The sequence below is a fragment of the Alosa sapidissima genome, unplaced genomic scaffold (genome assembly GCF_018492685.1).
Source record: "Alosa sapidissima isolate fAloSap1 unplaced genomic scaffold, fAloSap1.pri scaffold_103_ctg1, whole genome shotgun sequence".
In the NCBI taxonomy this organism is placed as follows: domain Eukaryota; kingdom Metazoa; phylum Chordata; class Actinopteri; order Clupeiformes; family Clupeidae; genus Alosa; species Alosa sapidissima.
The window spans coordinates 108,816-117,500 of record NW_024582121.1 but is presented as its reverse complement, the minus strand read 5'-3'; positions in this window follow the sequence as shown (position 1 = coordinate 117,500).

The following is an 8,685-nucleotide window of genomic DNA, read 5'->3' as shown; positions in this document are numbered from 1 at the left end:
GTGCCCCAGCAAAGTGCACCTCTGCCTGGGTACACATTCGGCCCCGTGTGGCCCTTTCTGGGGGGCGTGGAGGTCAGCCAGACCTGTAGGAAGTGTCAGAGAGTCCCTGGGAACATTCTCTGAAATTTTGGTTTTGGACCTCCATGACACCCCATTGACCCACACATGTGCCCCAGCTCAATGCACTGTGATTGGGTACTAATTCGCTCAGTCCGGGGTAGCCTGTAAGTATGAGGACTTCCATTCACTTTGGGCATGTGTCTGATACTCCAAAAAACCCAAAAAGAGTGCCAAAGTTCGGGGAAAACATATTGGATGCATTGTATGTAAGTTCAACTTTCCACTTTTGCAACTTTTTTCCAACTTTTTTACTCTCTCCTCGATTTCGTGCCGATACCCGGCGCGGGGGGGTCAATAACAGTACCTCCAGGCCAAGGGGAGCTCCCCAGAAGTGTCCGAAGCCGTCGGACACATTTGCTGGCCTCCCTGGGCCTCCGTTTCTGGAGCTTGCCACTTGCCCCGCGTATATAATCAAATAAGTCAGGACTTAGGTTTTGAGCGAGTGGAGTAATTACTGGAATTAGCCCTAGGTAGACAATAGGCATGGAGCCCCATGGCTGCATGCTACAGTTATATAGCCTTGGAAGGCATGCATCAGTCGGGTAAGGTAAGCTCATGGGAGGGGTGCTTAAGATTGATCATTAAGGCTAATTCCTGGAAGGTGATGTCTCTTTGTTGGAAATATTGCAAGGGACCCTCCACTGAATGTCTGCGGGGAAATGAGCACCTAAAGTTGGGGAGTTGATATCCTGGATGTGCACTTCCATATTCCAACTTGTTGACTTAGTTCCAGACAGGCAATCTCTACCTCCTGTCTGCGGGGAATGAGCACTCAAAGTCGGGGAGTTGATATTCTGGATGTGCACTTCCATATTCCAACTAGTTGACTTAGTTCCAGACAGGCACTCTCTCTACCTCCTGTCTGCGGGAAATTGAGCACCTAAAGTCGGGGAGTTGACATCCAGGAATGTGCACTTCCACATTCCATCTTTCTGACTTAGTTTCCAGACAGGCAATCTCTACCTCCTGTCTGCGGGGAATGAGCACTCAAAGTGGGGGAGTTGATATTCTGGATGTGCACTTCCATATTCCAACTTGTTGATTTAGTTCCAGACAGGCAATCTCTACCTCCTGTCTGCGGGAAATGAGCACTCATAGTCGGGGAGTTGATATTCTGGATATGCACTTCCATATTCCAACTTGTTGACTTACTTCCAGACAGGCATTCTCTCTACCTCCTGTCTGCGGGGAATGAGCACATAAAGTCGGGGAGTTGATATTCTGGATATGCACTTCCATATTCCAACTTGTTGACTTAGTTCCAGACAGGCACTCTCTCTACCACATGTCTGCGGGAAATCGAGCACTCAAAGTCGGGTAGGTGATATACCAGAACTTGGATCAAGGTAGGCACTCTCTCTACCACATGTGAGCGGGAAATCGAGCACCTAAAGTCGGGGAGTTGACATCCAGGAATGTGCACTTCCACATTCCATCTTTCTGACTTAGTTCCAGACAGGCACTCTCTCTACCACATGTCTGCGGGAAATCGAGCACTCAAAGTCGGGTAGGTGATATACCAGAACTTGGATCAAGGTAGGCACTCTCTCTACCACATGTCTGCAGGAAATCGAGCACCTAATGTCGGGGAGTTGACATTCCAGAATGAGCACTTCTAAATTCCATCTTTCTGACTTAGTTCCAGACAGGCACTCTCTCTACCACATGTCTGCGGGGAATCGAACACCTAAAGTCGGGGAGTTGACATCCAGGAATGTGCACTTCCACATTCCATCTTTCTCACTTAGTTCCAGACAGGCACTTTCTCCACTGCATGTCTGCGGGGAATCGAGCACTCAAAGTCGGGTAGGTGATATACCAGAACTTGGATCCAGGTAGGCACTCTCTCTACCACATGTCTGCAGGAAATCGAGGACCTAAAGTCGGGGAGTTGACATCCAGGAATGTGCACTTCCACATTCCATCTTTCTGACTTAGTTCCAGACAGGCACTCTCTCTACCACATGTCTGCGGGGAATCGAACACCTAAAGTCGGGGAGTTGACATCCAGGAATGTGCACTTCCACATTCCATCTTTCTGACTTAGTTCCAGACAGGCACTTTCTCCACTGCATGTCTGCGGGGAATCGAGCACTCAAAGTCGGGTAGGTGATATACCAGAACTTGGATCCAGGTAGGCACTCTCTCTACCACATGTCTGCAGGAAATCGAGGACCTAAAGTCGGGGAGTTGACATCCAGGAATGTGCACTTCCACATTCCATCTTTCTGACTTAGTTCCAGACAGGCATTCTCTATACCTCCTGTCTGCGGGGAATGAGCACATAAAGTCGGGGAGTTGATATTCTGGATATGCACTTCCATATTCCAACTTGTTGACTTAGTTCCAGACAGGCACTCTCTCTACCACATGTCTGCGGGAAATCGAGCACTCAAAGTCGGGTAGGTGATATACCAGAACTTGGATCAAGGTAGGCACTCTCTCTACCACATGTGAGCGGGAAATCGAGCACCTAAAGTCGGGGAGTTGACATCCAGGAATGTGCACTTCCACATTCCATCTTTCTGACTTAGTTCCAGACAGGCACTTTCTCCACTGCATGTCTGCGGGGAATCGAACACCTAAAGTCGGGGAGTTGACATCCAGGAATGTGCACTTCCACATTCCATCTTTCTGACTTAGTTCCAGACAGGCACTTTCTCCACTGCATGTCTGCGGGGAATCGAGCACTCAAAGTCGGGTAGGTGATATACCAGAACTTGGATCAAGGTAGGCACTCTCTCTACCACATGTGAGCGGGAAATCGAGCACCTAAAGTCGGGGAGTTGACATCCAGGAATGTGCACTTCCACATTCCATCTTTCTGACTTAGTTCCAGACAGGCACTTTCTCCACTGCATGTCTGCGGGGAATCGAACACTCAAAGTCGGGTAGGTGATATACCAGAACTTGGATCAAGGTAGGCACTCTCTCTACCACATGTCTGCAGGAAATCGAGCACCTAATGTCGGGGAGTTGACATTCCAGAATGAGCACTTCTAAATTCCATCTTTCTGACTTAGTTCCAGACAGGCACTCTCTCTACCACATGTCTGCGGGGAATCGAACACCTAAAGTCGGGGAGTTGACATCCAGGAATGTGCACTTCCACATTCCATCTTTCTCACTTAGTTCCAGACAGGCACTTTCTCCACTGCATGTCTGCGGGGAATCGAGCACTCAAAGTCGGGTAGGTGATATACCAGAACTTGGATCCAGGTAGGCACTCTCTCTACCACATGTCTGCAGGAAATCGAGGACCTAAAGTCGGGGAGTTGACATCCAGGAATGTGCACTTCCACATTCCATCTTTCTGACTTAGTTCCAGACAGGCACTCTCTCTACCACATGTCTGCGGGGAATCGAACACCTAAAGTCGGGGAGTTGACATCCAGGAATGTGCACTTCCACATTCCATCTTTCTCACTTAGTTCCAGACAGGCACTTTCTCCACTGCATGTCTGCGGGGAATCGAGCACTCAAAGTCGGGTAGGTGATATACCAGAACTTGGATCAAGGTAGGCACTCTCTCTACCACATGTCTGCAGGAAATCGAGCACCTAATGTCGGGGAGTTGACATTCCAGAATGAGCACTTCTAAATTCCATCTTTCTGACTTAGTTCCAGACAGGCACTCTCTCTACCACATGTCTGCGGGGAATCAAACACCTAAAGTCGGGGAGTTGACATCCAGGAATATGCACTTCCACATTCCATCTTTCTGACTTAGTTCCAGACAGGCACTTTCTCCACTGCATGTCTGCGGGGAATTGAGCACTCAAAGTCGGGTAGGTGATATACCAGAACTTGGATCAAGGTAGGCACTCTCTCTACCACATGTGAGCGGGAAATCGAGCACCTAAAGTCGGGGAGTTGACATCCAGGAATGTGCACTTCCACATTCCATCTTTCTGACTTAGTTCCAGACAGGCACTTTCTCCACTGCATGTCTGCGGGGAATCGAACACCTAAAGTCGGGGAGTTGACATCCAGGAATGTGCACTTCCACATTCCATCTTTCTGACTTAGTTCCAGACAGGCACTTTCTCCACTGCATGTCTGCGGGGAATCGAGCACTCAAAGTCGGGTAGGTGATATACCAGAACTTGGATCAAGGTAGGCACTCTCTCTACCACATGTGAGCGGGAAATCGAGCACCTAAAGTCGGGGAGTTGACATCCAGGAATGTGCACTTCCACATTCCATCTTTCTGACTTAGTTCCAGACAGGCACTTTCTCCACTGCATGTCTGCGGGGAATCGAACACCTAAAGTCGGGGAGTTGACATCCAGGAATGTGCACTTCCACATTCCATCTTTCTGACTTAGTTCCAGACAGGCACTTTCTCCACTGCATGTCTGCGGGGAATCGAGCACTCAAAGTCGGGTAGGTGATATACCAGAACTTGGATCCAGGTAGGCACTCTCTCTACCACATGTCTGCAGGAAATCGAGGACCTAAAGTCGGGGAGTTGACATCCAGGAATGTGCACTTCCACATTCCATCTTTCTGACTTAGTTCCAGACAGGCATTCTCTATACCTCCTGTCTGCGGGGAATGAGCACATAAAGTCGGGGAGTTGATATTCTGGATATGCACTTCCATATTCCAACTTGTTGACTTAGTTCCAGACAGGCACTCTCTCTACCACATGTCTGCGGGAAATCGAGCACTCAAAGTCGGGTAGGTGATATACCAGAACTTGGATCAAGGTAGGCACTCTCTCTACCACATGTGAGCGGGAAATCGAGCACCTAAAGTCGGGGAGTTGACATCCAGGAATGTGCACTTCCACATTCCATCTTTCTGACTTAGTTCCAGACAGGCACTCTCTCTACCACATGTCTGCGGGAAATCGAGCACTCAAAGTCGGGTAGGTGATATACCAGAACTTGGATCAAGGTAGGCACTCTCTCTACCACATGTCTGCAGGAAATCGAGCACCTAATGTCGGGGAGTTGACATTCCAGAATGAGCACTTCTAAATTCCATCTTTCTGACTTAGTTCCAGACAGGCACTCTCTCTACCACATGTCTGCGGGGAATCGAACACCTAAAGTCGGGGAGTTGACATCCAGGAATGTGCACTTCCACATTCCATCTTTCTCACTTAGTTCCAGACAGGCACTTTCTCCACTGCATGTCTGCGGGGAATCGAGCACTCAAAGTCGGGTAGGTGATATACCAGAACTTGGATCCAGGTAGGCACTCTCTCTACCACATGTCTGCAGGAAATCGAGGACCTAAAGTCGGGGAGTTGACATCCAGGAATGTGCACTTCCACATTCCATCTTTCTGACTTAGTTCCAGACAGGCACTCTCTCTACCACATGTCTGCGGGGAATCGAACACCTAAAGTCGGGGAGTTGACATCCAGGAATGTGCACTTCCACATTCCATCTTTCTGACTTAGTTCCAGACAGGCACTTTCTCCACTGCATGTCTGCGGGGAATCGAGCACTCAAAGTCGGGTAGGTGATATACCAGAACTTGGATCCAGGTAGGCACTCTCTCTACCACATGTCTGCAGGAAATCGAGGACCTAAAGTCGGGGAGTTGACATCCAGGAATGTGCACTTCCACATTCCATCTTTCTGACTTAGTTCCAGACAGGCATTCTCTATACCTCCTGTCTGCGGGGAATGAGCACATAAAGTCGGGGAGTTGATATTCTGGATATGCACTTCCATATTCCAACTTGTTGACTTAGTTCCAGACAGGCACTCTCTCTACCACATGTCTGCGGGAAATCGAGCACTCAAAGTCGGGTAGGTGATATACCAGAACTTGGATCAAGGTAGGCACTCTCTCTACCACATGTGAGCGGGAAATCGAGCACCTAAAGTCGGGGAGTTGACATCCAGGAATGTGCACTTCCACATTCCATCTTTCTGACTTAGTTCCAGACAGGCACTTTCTCCACTGCATGTCTGCGGGGAATCGAACACCTAAAGTCGGGGAGTTGACATCCAGGAATGTGCACTTCCACATTCCATCTTTCTGACTTAGTTCCAGACAGGCACTTTCTCCACTGCATGTCTGCGGGGAATCGAGCACTCAAAGTCGGGTAGGTGATATACCAGAACTTGGATCAAGGTAGGCACTCTCTCTACCACATGTGAGCGGGAAATCGAGCACCTAAAGTCGGGGAGTTGACATCCAGGAATGTGCACTTCCACATTCCATCTTTCTGACTTAGTTCCAGACAGGCACTTTCTCCACTGCATGTCTGCGGGGAATCGAACACTCAAAGTCGGGTAGGTGATATACCAGAACTTGGATCAAGGTAGGCACTCTCTCTACCACATGTCTGCAGGAAATCGAGCACCTAATGTCGGGGAGTTGACATTCCAGAATGAGCACTTCTAAATTCCATCTTTCTGACTTAGTTCCAGACAGGCACTCTCTCTACCACATGTCTGCGGGGAATCGAACACCTAAAGTCGGGGAGTTGACATCCAGGAATGTGCACTTCCACATTCCATCTTTCTCACTTAGTTCCAGACAGGCACTTTCTCCACTGCATGTCTGCGGGGAATCGAGCACTCAAAGTCGGGTAGGTGATATACCAGAACTTGGATCCAGGTAGGCACTCTCTCTACCACATGTCTGCAGGAAATCGAGGACCTAAAGTCGGGGAGTTGACATCCAGGAATGTGCACTTCCACATTCCATCTTTCTGACTTAGTTCCAGACAGGCACTCTCTCTACCACATGTCTGCGGGGAATCGAACACCTAAAGTCGGGGAGTTGACATCCAGGAATGTGCACTTCCACATTCCATCTTTCTCACTTAGTTCCAGACAGGCACTTTCTCCACTGCATGTCTGCGGGGAATCGAGCACTCAAAGTCGGGTAGGTGATATACCAGAACTTGGATCAAGGTAGGCACTCTCTCTACCACATGTCTGCAGGAAATCGAGCACCTAATGTCGGGGAGTTGACATTCCAGAATGAGCACTTCTAAATTCCATCTTTCTGACTTAGTTCCAGACAGGCACTCTCTCTACCACATGTCTGCGGGGAATCAAACACCTAAAGTCGGGGAGTTGACATCCAGGAATATGCACTTCCACATTCCATCTTTCTGACTTAGTTCCAGACAGGCACTTTCTCCACTGCATGTCTGCGGGGAATTGAGCACTCAAAGTCGGGTAGGTGATATACCAGAACTTGGATCAAGGTAGGCACTCTCTCTACCACATGTGAGCGGGAAATCGAGCACCTAAAGTCGGGGAGTTGACATCCAGGAATGTGCACTTCCACATTCCATCTTTCTGACTTAGTTCCAGACAGGCACTTTCTCCACTGCATGTCTGCGGGGAATCGAACACCTAAAGTCGGGGAGTTGACATCCAGGAATGTGCACTTCCACATTCCATCTTTCTGACTTAGTTCCAGACAGGCACTTTCTCCACTGCATGTCTGCGGGGAATCGAGCACTCAAAGTCGGGTAGGTGATATACCAGAACTTGGATCAAGGTAGGCACTCTCTCTACCACATGTGAGCGGGAAATCGAGCACCTAAAGTCGGGGAGTTGACATCCAGGAATGTGCACTTCCACATTCCATCTTTCTGACTTAGTTCCAGACAGGCACTTTCTCCACTGCATGTCTGCGGGGAATCGAACACCTAAAGTCGGGGAGTTGACATCCAGGAATGTGCACTTCCACATTCCATCTTTCTGACTTAGTTCCAGACAGGCACTTTCTCCACTGCATGTCTGCGGGGAATCGAGCACTCAAAGTCGGGTAGGTGATATACCAGAACTTGGATCCAGGTAGGCACTCTCTCTACCACATGTCTGCAGGAAATCGAGGACCTAAAGTCGGGGAGTTGACATCCAGGAATGTGCACTTCCACATTCCATCTTTCTGACTTAGTTCCAGACAGGCATTCTCTATACCTCCTGTCTGCGGGGAATGAGCACATAAAGTCGGGGAGTTGATATTCTGGATATGCACTTCCATATTCCAACTTGTTGACTTAGTTCCAGACAGGCACTCTCTCTACCACATGTCTGCGGGAAATCGAGCACTCAAAGTCGGGTAGGTGATATACCAGAACTTGGATCAAGGTAGGCACTCTCTCTACCACATGTGAGCGGGAAATCGAGCACCTAAAGTCGGGGAGTTGACATCCAGGAATGTGCACTTCCACATTCCATCTTTCTGACTTAGTTCCAGACAGGCACTCTCTCTACCACATGTCTGCGGGAAATCGAGCACTCAAAGTCGGGTAGGTGATATACCAGAACTTGGATCAAGGTAGGCACTCTCTCTACCACATGTCTGCAGGAAATCGAGCACCTAATGTCGGGGAGTTGACATTCCAGAATGAGCACTTCTAAATTCCATCTTTCTGACTTAGTTCCAGACAGGCACTCTCTCTACCACATGTCTGCGGGGAATCGAACACCTAAAGTCGGGGAGTTGACATCCAGGAATGTGCACTTCCACATTCCATCTTTCTCACTTAGTTCCAGACAGGCACTTTCTCCACTGCATGTCTGCGGGGAATCGAGCACTCAAAGTCGGGTAGGTGATATACCAGAACTTGGATCC